General features: G+C 45.6%; 4 non-coding genes across 4 annotated transcripts; all 4 read left to right on the top strand.

Moving 5' to 3' along the window:
• Positions 1–3460: 3460 nt before the first annotated feature.
• Positions 3461–3532, top strand: TRNAW-CCA (transfer RNA tryptophan (anticodon CCA)). The gene has a single exon. It is a non-coding gene; the product is annotated as a tRNA-Trp (tRNA).
• Positions 3533–6013: 2481 nt separating this feature from the next.
• On the top strand, positions 6014–6085 carry TRNAW-CCA (transfer RNA tryptophan (anticodon CCA)). Its single transcript has one exon. It is a non-coding gene; the product is annotated as a tRNA-Trp (tRNA).
• A 3335-nt stretch (positions 6086–9420) lies between these two features.
• Positions 9421–9492, top strand: TRNAW-CCA (transfer RNA tryptophan (anticodon CCA)). The gene has a single exon. It is a non-coding gene; the product is annotated as a tRNA-Trp (tRNA).
• Positions 9493–11759: 2267 nt separating this feature from the next.
• On the top strand, positions 11760–11831 carry TRNAW-CCA (transfer RNA tryptophan (anticodon CCA)). Its single transcript has one exon. It is a non-coding gene; the product is annotated as a tRNA-Trp (tRNA).
• Positions 11832–16503: the final 4672 nt, after the last annotated feature.

Genomic DNA, 16503 nt, shown 5'->3' with positions numbered 1-16503 from the left:
AAGGCCGAGCAAAACATGCTACCACATGTGTGCGAACGGCTACACTAAGTGGACTCGGTCGTGACACTTTAGCACGTCTGACTCCAGATCAGAAGGTCTCGTGGTCGAATCACGTCCGCGTCAAGTTCTCTTTTTTACTATTTTCATCTATCTGTCTATCTATTTATTTGTCTGTCTACAGTGACTCTTCTCTTTAGCTGTGCTTTATCGACAGAAGGCCGAGCAAAACATGCTACCGCGTGTGTGCGAACGGCTACCCTAAGCGGACTCGGTGGCGCAACTTTAGCGCGTCCTACTCCAGATCAGAAGGTTGCGTGTTCGAACAATGTGCGGGTCAAATTCTCTTTTTTGTTATTTTTATCTGTCTATCTACTCATTTGTCTGTCTACAATGACTCATCTCTTCACCTGTGCTTCATCGATAGAAGGCCGTGCAAAACATGCAACCGCTTGTGTCGAACGGCGACCCTAAACGGACTCGATGGCGCAACGGTAGCACGTAAGACGCCATATCAGAAGGTTGCGTGTTCGAATCACGTCCAGGTCAAGTTCTCTTTTTATTATTTTCATCTATCTGAATATATACTTATTTGTCTGTCTACAATGACTTGTCCCTTTATTTGGGATTCATCGACGGAAGGCCGAGCAAAACATGCTACCACGTTGGTGCGAACGGCTACCCTAAGCGGACTCTGTGGCGAAACGGTAGCGCGTCTGACTCCAGATCAGAAAGTCTCGTGTTCGAATCACGTCCGGGTAAAATTCTCTTTTTTAATATTTTCATCTATCTTTCTACCTACTTATTTGTCTGTGTACAATGACTTGTCCCTTTACCTGTGCTTCACCGACAGAAGGCCAAGCAAAACATGCTACCACGTGTGTGCGAACGGCTACCCTAAGCAGACTCTGAGGCGAAACGGTAGCGCGTCAGACTCCAGATCAGAAGGTAGCGTGTTCGAATCACGCCTGGGTGAAATTCTTTTTTTTATTATTTTCAACTATCTGTCTATCTACTTATTTGTCTTTCTACATTGACTTGTCTCTTTACCTTTGCTTCATCGACAGAAGGCCGAGCAAAACATGCTACCGCGTGTGTGCGAACGGCTACCCTAAGCGGACTCGGTGACGCAACTTTAGCACGTCTGACTCCAGATCAGAAGGTTGCATGTTCTAATCACGTCCAGGTAAAATTTTCTTTTTAATATTTTTATCTATCTGTCTATATACTTATCTGTCTGTCTACAATGACTTGTCTCTTTACCATTGCTTCATTGATAGAAGGCCGACCAAAACATTCTACCTCGTGTGGGCGAACGCCTACACTAAGTGGACTCGGTGGCGATACGGTACCACGTCTGACTCCAGATCAGAAGGTTGCGTGTTCTAATCACATCCGGGTCAAATTCTCTTTTTATAATTTCATCAATCTGTTTATCTACTTATTTGTCCTTCTACAATGACTTGTTCCTTTACCTGTGCTTCGTCGACAAAAGGCCATGCAAAACATGCTACCGCGTGTGTGCGAACGGCTACCCTAAGCGGACTCGGTGGCGCAACGGTAGCGCGTCTGACACCAGATCAGAAAATTGCGTGTTCGAATGACGTCCGGGTCAAATTCTCTTTTTTATTATTTTCCTCTGTCTATCTACCTATTTGTCTGTCTACAATGACTTGTCTCTTTACCTGTGCTTCATCGACAGAAGGCCGAGCAAAACATGCCACCGCTTATGTACGAACGCCTACACTAAGTGGACTCGCTTGCGATATGGTAGCGCGTCTGACTCCAGATCAGAAGGTTGCATGTTCGAATCACGTCTGTGTCAAATTCTCTTTTTTTATTATTTTCAACTATCTGTCTATCTACTTATTTGTCTGTCTACAATGACTTGTCTCTTTACCTGTGCTTCATCGACAGAAGGCCGAGCAAAACATGCTACCGCGTGTGTGCGGACGGCTACCCTATAGGCGGACTCGGTTGCGCAACGGTACCACGTCTGACTCCAGATCAGAAGGTAGCGTGTTCGAATCACGTCTGAGTGAAATTCTTTCTTTTATTATTTTCAACTATCTGTCTTTCTACCTATTTGTCTGTCTACAATGACTTGTCTGTTTACCTTTGCTTCATCGACCGAAGGCCGAGCAAATCATGCTACCGCGTGTATGCGAACGGCTACCCTAAGCGGAATCGGTGGCGCAACTTTAGCACGTCTGACTCCAGATCAGAAGGTTGCGTGTTCTAATCACGTCCGGGTCAAATTTTGTTTTAAATATTTTTATCTATCTGTCTATATACTTATTTGTCTGTCTACAATGACTTGTCTCTTTACCTTTGCTTCATCGATAGAAGGCCGACCAAAACGTTCTACCACGTGTGTGCGAACGGCAACCCTAAGCGTACTCTGTGGCGAACCGGTAGCTCGTCTGACACCAGATCAGAAAGTTGCGTGTTCGAATGACGGCCGGGTAAAATTCTCTTTTTTATTATTTTCATCTGTCTATCTACTTATTTGTCTGTCTACAATGACTTGTCTCTTTACCTGTGCTTCATCGACAGAAGGCCGAGCAAAACATGCCACCGCTTATGTTCGAACGCCTACACTAAGTGGACTCGCTGGCGATACGGTAGCACGTCTGACTCCAGATCACATGGTTGCGTGTTCGAATCACGTCTGGGTCAAATTCTCTTTTTTATCATTTTCAACTATCTGTCTATCTATTTATTTGTCTGTCTACAATGACTTGCCTCTTTACCTCTGTTTCATCGACAGAAGGCCGAGCAAAACATGATACCGCGTGAGTGCGAACGGCTACCTTAAGCGGACTTGGTGGTGCAACTTTAGCACGTCTGACTCCAGAACAGAAGGTTGCGTGTTCTAATCACATCCGGGTCAAATTCTCTTTTTATGATTTTCATCTATCTGTTTATCTACTTATTTGTCCTTCTACAAGGACTTGTCCCTTTACCTGTGCTTCGTCGACAGAAGGCCGTGCAAAACAAGCTACCGCGTGTGTGCGAACGGCGACCCTAAACGGACTCGGTGGCGTAACGGTAGCACGTAAGACTCCATATCAGAAGGTTGCGTGTTCGAATCACGTCCGGGTCAAGTTCTCTTTTTTATTATTTCTTTCTATCTGTCTATCTACTTATTTGTCTGTCTACAATGACTTGTCTCTTTACTTGCGCTTCATCGACAGAAGGCCGAGCAAAACATGCTACCGCGTGTGTGCGAAGGGCAACCCTATAAGCGGACTTGGTGGCGCAACGGTACCACGTCTGACTCCAGATCAGAAGGTTGTGTGTTCGAATCACGTTTGGGTCAAATTCTCTTTTTGTTATTTTCATCTATCTGAATATATACTTATTTGTCTGTCTACAATGACTTGTCCCTTTACTTGGGATTCATCGACGGAAGGCCTAGCAAAACATGCTACTACGTTTGTGCGAACGGCAACCCCCGGCGGACTCGGTGGCGCAACGGTAGCGCGTCTGACTCCAGATCAGAAGGTTGCGTGTTCGAGCCATGTGCGGGTCAAATTCTCTTTTTTGTTATTTTTATCTGTCTATCTACCCATTTGTCAGTCTACAATGACTGGTCTCTTTACCTGTGCTTCACCGACAGAAGGCCGAGCAAAACATGCTACCGCGTGTGTGCGAACGGCTGCGCTCAGTGGAATCGGTGGCGACACAGTAGCACGTCTGACTCCAGATCAGGATTTTGCGTGTTCGAATTACGTCCGTGTTATGTTCTCTTTTTTTATTATTTCCATCTATCTGTCTATCTACTTATTTGTCTTTCTACAATGACTTGTCTCTTTACCTGTGCTTCATCGACAGAAGGCCGAGCAAAACATGCTACCGCGTGTGTGCGAAGGGCTACCCTATAGGCGGACTCGGTTGCGCAATGGTACCACGTCTGGCTCCAGATCAGAAGGTTGCGTGTTCGAATCAAGTCTGGGTCAAATTCTCTTTTTTATTATTTTCAACTATCTGTCTATCTACTTATTTGTCTGTCTACAATGACTAGTCTCTTTACCTTTGATTAATCGACAGAACGCTGAGCAAAACATGCTACCGCGTGTGTGCGAACGGCTACCCTAAGCGGACTCGGTGGCGCAACTTTAGCGCGTCATACTCCAGATCAGAAGGTTGCGTGTTCGAGCCAAATGCGGGTCAAATTCTCTTTTTGTTATTTTGATCTATCTACCCATTTGTCATTCTACAATGACTGGTCTCTTTACCTGTGCTTCATCGACAGAAGGCCGAGCAAAACATGCTACCGCGTGTGTGCGAACGGCTGCGCTCAGTGGACTCGGTGGCGACACAGTAGCACGTCTGACTCCAGATCAGGATTTTGCGTGTTCGAATCACGTCCGTGTTATGTTCTCTGTTTTTATTATTTCCATCTATCTGTCTATCTACCTATTTGTCTTTCTACAATGACTTGTCTCTTTACCTGTGCTTCATCGACAGAAGGCCGAGCAAAACATGCTACCGCGTGTGTGCGGACGGCTACCCTATAGACGGACTCGGTTGCGCAACGGTACCACGTCTGACTCCAGATCAGAAGGTAGCGTGTTCGAATCACGTCTGGGTGAAATTCTTTCTTTTATTATTTTCAACTATCTGTCTTTCTACTTATTTGTCTGTCTACATTGACTTGTCTCTTTACCTTTGCTTCATCGATAGAAGCCCGACCAAAACGTTCTACCACGTGTGTGCGAACGGCAACCCTAAGCGGACTCTGTGGCGAACCGGTAGCGCGTCTGACACCAGATCAGAAAGTTGCGTGTTCGAATGACGGCCGGGTCAAATTCTCTTTTTTATTATTTTCATCTGTCTATCTACTTATTTGTCTGTCTACAATGACTTGTCTCTTTACCTGTGCTTCATCGACAGAAGGCCGAGACAAACATGCCACCTCTTATGTACGAACGCCGACACTAAGTGGACTCGCTGGCGATACGGTAGCACGTCTGACTCCAGATCACATGGTTGCGTGTTCGAATCACGTCTGGGTCAAATTCTCTTTTTTATCATTTTCAACTATCTGTCTATCTACTTATTTATCTGTCTACAATGACTTGCCTCTTTACCTCTGTTTCATCGACAGAAGGCCGAGCAAAACATGATACCGCGTGTGTGCGAACGGCTACCTTAAGCGGACTCGGTGGTGCAACTTTAGCACGTCTGACTCCAGAACAGAAGGTTGCGTGTTCTAATCACATCCAGGTCAAATTCTCTTTTTTATTATTTTCATCTGTCTATCTACCTATTTGTCTGTCTACAATGAATTGTCTTTTTACCTGAGCTTCATCGACAGAAGGCCGAGCAAAACATGCTACCGCGTGTGTGCGAACGCCTACACTATGTGGACTCGGTGGCGATACGGTAGCACGTCTGACTCCAGAACAGAAGGTTGCGTGTTCTAATCACATCCGGGTCAAATTCTCTTTTTATGATTTTCATCTATCTGTTTATCTACTTATTTGTCCTTCTACAATGACTTGTCCCTTTACCTCTGTTTCACCGACAGAAGGCCGTGCAAAACAAGCTACCGCGTGTGTGCGAACTGCGACCCTAAACGGACTCGGTGGCGCAACGGTAGCACGTAAGACTCCATATCCGAAGGTTGCGTGTTCGAATCACGTCCGGGTCAAGTTCTCTTTTTTATTATTTCTATCTATCTGTCTATCTACTTATTTGTCTGTCTACAATGACTTGTCTCTTTACTTGCGCTTCATCGACAGAAGGCCGAGCAAAACTTGCTACCGCGTGTGTGCGAAGGGCAACCCTATAAGCGGACTTGGTGGCGCAACGGTACCACGTCTGACTCCAGATCAGAAGGTTGTGTGTTCGAATCACGTTTGGGTCAAATTCTCTTTTTGTTATTTTCATCTATCTGAATGTATACTTATTTGTCTGTCTACAATGACTTGTCCCTTTACTTGGGATTCATCGACGGAAGGCCTAGCAAAACATGCTACTACGTTTGTGCGAACGGCAACCCCCGGCGGACTCGGTGGCGCAACGGTAGCGCGTCTGACTCCAGATCAGAAGGTTGCGTGTTCGAATCAAGTCTGGGTCAAATTCTCTCTTTTATTAATTTCAACTATCTGTCTATCTACTTATTTGTCTGTCTACAATGACTAGTCTCTTTACCTGTGCTTAATCGACAGAAGGCCGAGCAAAACATGCTACCGCGTGTGTGCGAACGGCTACCCTAAGTGGACTCGGTGGCGCAACTTTAGCGCGTCATACTCCAGATCAGAAGGTTGCGTGTTCGAGCCATGGGCGGGTCAAATTCTCTTTTTTGTTATTTTTATCTGTCTATCTACCCATTTGTCAGTCTACAATGACTGGTCTCTTTACCTGTGCTTCATCGACAGAAGGCCGAGCAAAACATGCTACCGCGTGTGTGCGAACGGCTGCGCTCAGTGGAATCGGTGGCGACACAGTAGCACGTCTGACTCCAGATCAGGATTTTGCGTGTTCGAATCACGTCCGTGTTATGTTCTCTGTTTTTATTATTTCCATCTATCTGTCTATCTACTTATTTGTCTTTCTACAATGACTTGTCTCTTTACCTGTGCTTCATCGACAGAAGGCCGAGCAAAACATGCTACCGCGTGTGTGCGAAGGGCTACCCTATAGGCGGACTCGGTTGCGCAATGGTACCACGTCTGGCTCCAGATCAGAAGGTTGCGTGTTCGAATCAAATCTGGGTCAAATTCTCTTTTTTATTATTTTCAACTATCTGTCTATCTACTTATTTGTCTGTCTACAATGACTAGTCTCTTTACCTGTGCTTAATCGACAGAACGCTGAGCAAAACATGCTACCGCGTGTGTGCGAACGGCTACCCTAAGCGGACTCGGTGGCGCAACTTTAGCGCGTCATACTCCAGATCAGAAGGTTGCGTGTTCGAGCCATGTGCGGGTCAAATTCTCTTTTTGTTATTTTTATCTGTCTATCTACCCATTTGTCATTCTACAATGACTGGTCTCTTTACCTGTGCTTCATCGACAGAAGGCCGAGCAAAACATGCTACCGCTGTGTGCGAACGGCGGCGCTCAGTGGACTAGGTGGCGACACAGTAGCACGTCTGACTCCAGAACAGGATTTTGCGTGTTCGAATCACGTCCGTGTTATGTCCTCTGTTTTTATTATTTCCATCTATCTGTCTATCTACTTATTTGTCTTTCTACAATGACTTGTCTCTTTACCTGTGCTTCATCGACAGAAGGCCGAGCAAAACATGCTACCGCGTGTGTGCGGACGGCTACCCTATAGGCGGACTCGGTTGCGCAACGGTACCACGTCTGACTCCAGATCAGAAGGTAGCGTGTTCGAATCACGTCTGGGTGAAATTCTTTCTTTTCTTATTTTCAACTATCTGTCTTTCTACTTATTTGTCTGTCTACATTGACTTGTCTCTTTACCTTTGCTTCATCAATAGAAGCCCGACCAAAACATTCTACCACGTGTGTGCGAACGGCAACCCTAAGCGGACTCTGTGGCGAACCGGAAGCGCGTCTGACGCCAGATCAGAAAGTTGCGTGTTCGAATGACGGCCGGGTCAAATTCTCTTTTTTATTTTTTTCATCTGTCTCTCTACTTATTTGTCTGTCTACAATGACTTGTCTCTTTACCTGTGCTTCATCGACAGAAGGCCGAGCAAAACATGCCACCGCTTATGTACGAACGCCGACACTAAGTGGACTCGCTGGCGATACGGTAGCACTCTGACTCCAGATCACATGGTTGCGTGTTCGAATCACGTCTGGGTCAAATTCTCTTTTTTATCATTTTCAATTATCTGTCTATCTACTTATTTTTCTGTCTACAATGACTTGCCTCTTTACCTCTGTTTCATCGACAGAAGGCCGAGCAAAACATGATACCGCGTGTGTGCGAACGGCTACCTTAAGCGGACTCGGTGGTGCAACTTTAGCACATCTGACTCCAGAACAGAAGGTTGCGTGTTCTAATCACATCCGGGTCAAATTTTCTTGTTATGATTTTCATCTATCTGTTTATCTACTTATTTGTCCTTCTACAATGCCTTGTCTCTTTACCTGTGCTTCGTCGACAGAAGGCCGTGCAAAACATGCAACCGCTTGTGTGCGAACGGCGACCCTAAACGGACTCGATGGCGCAACGGTAGCACGTAAGACTCCATATCAGAAGGTTGCGTGTTCGAATCACGTCCAGCTCAAGTTCTCTTTTTATTATTTTCATCTATCTGAATATATACTTATTTGTCTGTCTACAATGACTTGCCCCTTTTTTGGGATTCATCGACGGAAGGCCGAGCAAAACATGCTAACACGTTTGTGCGAACGGCTACCCTAAGCGGACTCTGTGGCGAACCGGTAGCGCGTCTGACTCCAGATCAGAAAGTCTCGTGTCCGAATCACGTCCGGGTAAAATTCTCTTTTTTAATATTTTCATCTATCTGTCTACCTACTTATTTGTCTGTGTACAATGACTTGTCCCTTTACCTGTGCTTCACCGACAGAAGGCCAAGCAAAACATGCTACCACGTGTGTGCGAACGGCTACCCTAAGCAGACTCTGAGGCGAAACGGTAGCGCGTCAGACTCCAGATCAGAAGGTAGCGTGTTCGAATCACGCCTGGGTGAAATTCTTTTTTTATTATTTTTAACTATCTGTCTTTATACTTATTTGTCTTTCTACAATGACTTGTCCCTTTACCTTTGCTTCATCGACAGAAGGCCGCGCAAAACATGCTACCGCGTGTGTGCGAACGGCTACCCTAAGCGGACTCGGTGGCGCAACTTTAGCACGTCTGACTCCGGATCAGAAGGTTGCGTGTTCTAATCACGTCCAGGTAAAATTTTCTTTTTAATATTTTTATCTATCTGTCTATATACTTATCTGTCTGTCTACAATGACTTGTCTCTTTACCTTTGCTTCATCGATAGAAGGCCGACCAAAACATTCTACCGCGTGTGGGCGAACGCCTACACTAAGTGGACTCGGTGGCGATACGGTAGCACGTCTGACTCCAGATCAGAAGGTTGCGTGTTCTAATCACATCCGGGTCAAATTCTCTTCTTATAATTTCATCAATCTGTTCATCTACTTATTTGTCCTTCTACAATGGCTTGTCCCTTTACCTGTTCTTCGTCGACAGAAGGCCGTGCAAAACATTCTACCGCGTGTGTTTGAACGGATACCTTAAGCGGACTCGGTGGTGCAACTTTAGCACGTCTGACTCCAGAACAGGAGGTTGCGTGTTCTAATGACATCCGGGTCAAATTCTCTTTTTATGATTTTCATCTATCTGTTTATCTACTTATTTGTCCTTCTACAATGACTTGTCCCTTTACCTGTGCTTCGTCGACAGAAGGCCATGCAAAACATGCTACCGCGTGTGTGCGAACGGCTACCCTAAGCGGACTCGGTGGCGCAACGGTAGCGCGTCTGACTCCAGATCAGAAGGAAGCGTGTTCGAATCACGTCGGGGTCAAATTCTCTTTTTTATTATTTTCAACTATCTGTCTATCTACTTATTTGTCTGTCCACAATGACTTGTCTCTTTACCTGTGCTTCATCGACAGAAGGCCGAGCAAAACATGCTACCGCGTGTGTGCGAAGGGCTACCCTAAGCGGACACGGTGGCGCAACTTTAGCGCGTCATACTCCAGATCAGAAGGTTGCGTGTTCGAGCCATGTGCGGGTCGAATTCTCTTTTTAGTTATTTTTATCTGTCTATCTACCCATTTGTCTTTCTACAATGACTTGTCTCTTTACCTGTGCTTCATCGATAGAAGGCCGACCAAAACATTCTACCACGTGTGTGCGAACGGCAACCCTAAGCGGACTCTGTGGCGAACCGGTAGCGCGTCTGGCACCAGATCAGAAAATTGCGTGTTCGAATGACGTCCGGCTCAAATTCTCTTTTTTATTATTTTCATCTGTCTATCTACCTATTTGTCTGTCTACAATGACTTGTCTCTTTACCTGTGCTTCATCGACAGAAGGCCGAGCAAAACATGCCACCGCTTATGTACGAACGCCTACACTAAGTAGACTCGCTGGCGATACGGTAGCGCGTCTGACTCCAGATCAGAAGGTTGCATGTTCGAATCACGTCTGTGTCAAATTCTCTCTTTTTATTATTTTCAACTATCTGTCTATCTACTTATTTGTCTGTCTACAATGACTTGTCTCTTTACCTGTGCTTCATCGACAGAAGGCCGAGCAAAACATGATACCGCGTGTGTGCGAACGGCTACCTTAAGCGGAGTCGGTGGTGCAACTTTAGCACGTCTGACTCCAGAACAGAAGGTTGCGTGTTCTAATCACATCCGGGTCAAATTTTCTTGTTATGATTTTCATCTATCTGTTTATCTACTTATTTGTCCTTCTTCAATGCCTTGTCTCTTTACCTGTGCTTCGTCGACAGAAGGCCGTGCAAAACATGCAACCGCTTGTGTGCGAACGGCGACCCTAAACGGACTCGATGGCGCAACGGTAGCACGTAAGACTCCATATCAGAAGGTTACGTGTTCGAATCACGTCCAGGTCAAGTTCTCTTTTTATTATTTTTATCTATCTGAATATATACTTATTTGTCTGTCTACAATGACTTGTCCCTTTATTTGGGATTCATAGACGGAAGGCCGAGCAAAACATGCTACCACGTTTGTGCGAACGGCTACCCTAAGCGGACTCTGTGGCGAACCGGTAGCGCGTCTGACTCCAGATCAGAAAGTCTCGTGTTCGAATCACGTCCGGGTAAAATTCTCTTTTTTAATATTTTCATCTATCTGTCTACCTACTTATTTGTCTGTGTACAATGACTTGTCTCTTTACCTGTGCTTCACCGACAGAAGGCCAAGCAAAACATGCTACCACGTGTGTGCGAACGGCTACCCTAAGCAGACTCTGAGGCGAAACGGTAGCGCGTCAAACTCCAGATCAGAAGGTAGCGAGTTCGAATCACGCCTGGGTGACATTGTTTTTTTATATTTTTAACTTTCTGTCTATCTACTTATTTGTCTTTCTACAATGACTTGTCTCTTTACCTTTGCTTCATCGACAGAAGGCCGAGCAAAACATGCTACCGCGTGTGTGTGAACGGCTACCCTAAGCGGAATCGGTGGCGCAACTTTAGCACGTCTGACTCCAGATCAGAAGGTTGCGTGTTCTAATCATGTCCAGGTAAAATTTTCTTTTTAATATTTTTATCTATCTGTCTATATACTTATCTGTCTGTCTACATTGACTTGTCTCTTTACCTTTGCTTCATCGATAGAAGGCCGACCAAAACATTCTACCACGTGTGGGCGAACGCCTACACTAAGTGGACTCGGTGGCGATACGGTAGCACGTCTGACTCCAGATCAGAAGGTTGCGTGCTCTAATCACATCCGGGTCAAATTCTCTTTTTATAATTTCATCAATCTGTTTATCTACTTATTTATCGTTCTACAATGGCTTGTCCCTTTACCTGTGCTTCGTCGACAGAAGGCCGTGCAAAACATGCTACCGCGTGTGCTTGAACGGATACCTTAAGCGGACTCGGTGGTGCAACTTTAGCACGTCTGACTCCAGAACAGGAGGTTGCGTGTTCTAATGACATCCGGGTCAAATTCTCTTTTTATGAATTTCATCTATCTGTTTATCTACTTATTTGTCCTTCTACAATGACTTGACCCTTCACCTGTGCTTTGTCGACAGAAGGCCATGCAAAACATGCTACCGCGTGTGTGCGAACGGCTACCCTAAGCGGACTCGGTGGCGCAACGGTAGCGCGTCTGACTCCAGATCAGAAGGAAGCGTGTTCGAATCACGTCGGGGTCAAATTCTCTTTTTTATTATTTTCAACTATCTGTCTCTCTACTTATTTGTCTGTCTACAATGACTTGTCTCTTTACCTGTGCTTCATCGACAGAAGGCCGAGCAAAACATGCTACCACTTGTGTGCGAACAGCCACCCTAAGCGGACTCGGTGGCGAAATCGTAGCGCGTCCGACTCCAGATCAGAAGGTTGCGTGTTCGAGTCACGTCCGGGTCAAATTCTCATTTTTATAAATTTTATCTGTCTATCTACTTATTTGTCTGTCTACAATGACTTGTCTCTTTATCTGTGCTGCATCGACAGAAGGCCGAACAAAACATGCTACCACGTGTGTGCGAACGGCTACACTAAGTGGACTCGGTGGCGAGGACTGCGCGTTCGGCTTCGGTGGGAGACGGACGTGTGATGGCTCGCTCCGTGCGAGGTGCTTCGGCGGCCGCTGCTGGCCGCGGTGTTAGGTTCCCTTCTGCACCATCGGATTACCGGTTTTTGTTGCCTACATTGCCGTCGGGTGACAGTATGGAAGAGTGTGAGTTTCTGCACGGGGATTTGGAAAAAAGACCATAACGGTTGGAAGACTTTCGGGCCCCGTTGGAAGAAGTAGGACTCATCAAGGCGATCACTGGCATTGGAGCCTTCCAGATGAATCACATCTGGCTGGTGAAGATGCGAAGCAAGGATGACAAAGATGCATTACTCAAAACAAGTGGACTCCGAGTGAAGGGTGGCTTCTGTCTTATCATCGATCCTATCCAACATGATGTAACCGTGCAAATCCACTGGGTTGACTTTGCGGTCTCGAATGAGAGCATTCGACAAGCGTTAGGGGAGTTTGGTTAAGTTCTGGAGGTTTCCAACGACAACTGGACTGTCGCGGGCTTCGAACACGCGATATCGACGACGAGGATGGTGCAACTGAAACTGAAGGAAGCCGTGGTGCTAGAAGACTTGCCGCACCTTTTTAAGATTGGAGGGGCCACCGTCCTTCTTGTGGCCCCGGGTCGGGAACCGCTTTGCCTAAGGTGTCGTATGCAAGGACATATACGACGAGACTGCCACACTCCCCGCTGTGGTGTATGCCGAGCGTTTGATCATGAAAGTCAAGATTGCGTCAAGAGTTATGCCAGAGTTACGAAGACCGTGCTGCCAACACAAGACGCCCAAGATAATCTAATGGACGCCGAAGAGGCTGAGAAGGTGGCCCCTGGCAGCAACGCCGTGGGACCCGACGCCACGGTTCAGGCAACTGAAGAAGAGACAGCCGACGTGACAACGCAAGATGGCAAAGACTCAACGAAAGAATCCGAGAAGTTCGCCGCAACAGGCGGCCAGCAGGACATTCAAGAATCGATGGAGGAAGATATGGGTACCAGTGGCGAGATCGCTACGCCAGAAGCCAGCACAAAATCTCCGGAAGCGACCACGGGACGCAGCAAGCGTTACCGAGTGGACAGCACAGAACGCAACCTGAAACGCCCGGAGCGTCTGTGGCATCGCGTCACAGGCGCTAAGAGTAAAAAATATGCCCTCGAAACCCGGTCGGCGTCTTTGTCGCCGCTTCGGGGACAGGATCTAGACGCGTAAGACCCCGGTTTTCCCACTGCACGGTATACGAGACACGGTAAGCGCAGCATTGTAGTTTTCATCTTTGTCATCAACATGACTAGCATGACTGCGCCTTTACGCATTGGTACGCTGAATGTACGTGGTCTAGGAACGCGTCGCAAACAGTACCAGTTGAAAAGCTTGATGCAAGAAAAAGACCTTGACTGGCTCGCGGTCCAGGAGACTAAAGTTAGTACTGAGGACGCGACTGATAGCTTGGTAGCAGGATTTTCATTGCGGTACAATGCGTGTGTGAGCTATGCAGTGGGAGCATCAGCCGGATGTATTATTTTTGTCAAGAACTCTCTTGGTATTGTAGTAGAAGAGGTCAAAAGTTGCCTACATGGGCGTTTTGTTTTGTGTGACTTTTGTTACGGGAACTATAATTTACAGTTATCTGTGTATACGCACCTACAAATTCGAGAGACAGATGTTTGTTTTTTCGGGAAATGCAAGCGTACTTTGAAAGTCAGAAATGTGTGATTCTGTTGGGTGACTTCAATTGTGTTTTGACCCAAGAAGATTGCACGTATACTGCTAAATTAGGTGGTGAAAGCGTTGGTTTGCTTAGAGACAGCCCTAATAAGTACTTTTTACATGACGTAGCTCTGTTTGCGATGGGTGGCAGTCGCCAGCACTTCACACATTTTCAAGGTTCGAGTCACGCACGACTAGATCGAGCATATGTTTGTTCTGAGATAGTACCTTTATGTCAGAACTATGACGTTTATGCCGTTTCCTTCAGTGATCATTGCTTAGTTTTGTTTGAGATAGGTAGAAAGTGCAAAAAGAAGGTTGTATGGGAAAGATGGAAACTGAATACTAAGATAATTATGCACGAAGGGTTTGTAGATAAGACAAAGAAGGAAATCGAGAATTTTTTCAAAAACGCAGGAAGAAGTGCCACGGAAAGATGGGAATTATTTAAGCGAAAGATAAAAATGAATGCAATAGAGTGTGGTTGCTACATACAGTATCAAGCTCGAAAAGAGGAACGTGAGCTACGGGCAGAGCTTAATGATTTGGTGAATATTGAAGCAGAAAACCCGGGCTTATTCACACATCAACTGCAGGTTGTCAAAAACGAAATTGAATGTCTTGAAGAAGATAAATATAAAGGCGCAATTATACGAGCAAGAGCTGAGTGATACCTCGTGGGTGAAGCCCCGACAAAGCAAGCCTTGTCAGATGAAAAGGCATATGCTCGAGCTCACGACATACTAGAGATAGAATGGAATGGTAAAATATTGAAAGAACATAAAGATATTATGAAAGCTTTTGAGAACTATTATCAGGACGTGTTTGCTTATCGCGAAACAAAGGAGCCGAGTTTTGTAGATGAGTTCTTGATAGAAATGGCGACACTTAATGCTGAGGACATAAATTTATTAGAAATGTCTATTAGTATAGGGGAAATTGAGAAGGCTATCGATGATCTCGGCATGGGCAAATCACCTGGTCCAGATGGCATTAATGCCGCCTTTTACAAGGCGTTCAAGGAGGATATGTCCGCCGCAGTGCATGAGGTTTTTTCAGAGTCTTTAGATTGCGGAGCTCTGCCTCCGTCGTTTAATCGAGCACACACCGTGCTGATTCTTAAAGGGAAAGAGCAATATGTTTTACGCAAAGTGACAGGATACAGGCCAATCACGCTAACAAACGTAGAATATAAGGTGTTTATGAAAGTTCTGGCTAGGAGGTTGCAAGTAGTTATATACAAGTTGGTCGGGTCACATCAGACTTGTGGCATCAAGCGTAGGAGCATATTCACGAATATTCATGTTGCCAGGAGCATTTTGGAGTATTGTGACGCTGCGCTTCTAAAAGTAGCTATGTTGCAAATTGATCTAGCCAAGGCTTTCGACATGGTTCCACACAATATACTCTTCATGCTAGCTGAGTACGTTGGTCTTGGTGCGATCATATGTAAAGGTATTAAATTGGCATATAAAAATTCAACCACAAATTTAATTGTAAATAGAGAACTCTCACAGCGCATACAAGTACTTTCCTCCGTGCGCCAGGGGTGTTCTTTAAGTCCTTTGCTCTTCGCTCTATTTTTGGAACCATTGTGTCAGAAAGTGATTCACCATGCAGGGATTAATGGTTTCAGGTTGCAGTCATGTGATGTGCGTGTTTTGGCATACGCCGACGATGTTGCCTTTTTTGCAGTTGATAGAGAGAGTGTAACTTCGTTATTAAAAATCACTCAAAGGTTTTGTAACACGAGTGGAAGTTTAATGAAGAAAGAAAAAAGCATTGGTTTATGGCATGGTAATTAGGACCTTACGCCCAGTTCTTTTGGAAATATTCAGCGGCTCACGACGCCTAGTCGTTACCTAGGGGTACAATTAGACAGGTATCAAGACAGTGAAGCATTTTGGCTTGAAAAGGCCGAAGAACTGCGCGCGACCGCCGAAGAATGGGGCGGTCGTGACTTATCGATTTTCTCTCGGTCTGCTGTATGCAACGTGTTTCTGGCTGCTAAAATTATGTACCTTTTGCAAGTACTTAGTTGTAAGCGTAAAACCATTCACAAAGTCCACAGGATATTCGCCACGTTCATCTTGAGCTCTACGTGGGAGAGAACATCTAGAACGAACTTGTTTCGGCGAGTTAAGCAAGGAGGGCTGTCTCTGTGCCATCTGTTTCTTAACCAAGTAATATCAAGTTTCCTGCTCACTAGAGACAAGAGAGACTCTTTTTTACGTTCTTTATTTCAAACAACGCTGTTACACCACATGCCTGACATCTTTGTATCTTCAGACAGGCGAGAACGACACACCTTGTCCCCGTTCTTGCGCGAAGTTGTGTTCTCATATCGTTTCTTAAGGGCGAGGTTTTCGATAGATTACCTAACTAATGAGAAAAGAAAGCGCCTTATGAAGACCTAATACAGAATATTTTTCCTGTGCCCATGAACCGTTCTAGGTATGAAAAATCATATGGTCAAGACGTACTAAAGCGAGTGAAAAACATGTGTATACCACCCAATGTGAAAACCTTCTTTTTTAAACTTCATACGGGAACCTTGCCAGTAAAAACGTGGCTTGAAGAGAGAGGGATGTA

This window comes from Rhipicephalus microplus, chromosome 5 (genome assembly GCF_043290135.1).
Source record: "Rhipicephalus microplus isolate Deutch F79 chromosome 5, USDA_Rmic, whole genome shotgun sequence".
Lineage (NCBI taxonomy): Eukaryota > Metazoa > Arthropoda > Arachnida > Ixodida > Ixodidae > Rhipicephalus > Rhipicephalus microplus.
This window is presented reverse-complemented; position numbering and strand designations above follow the sequence as displayed.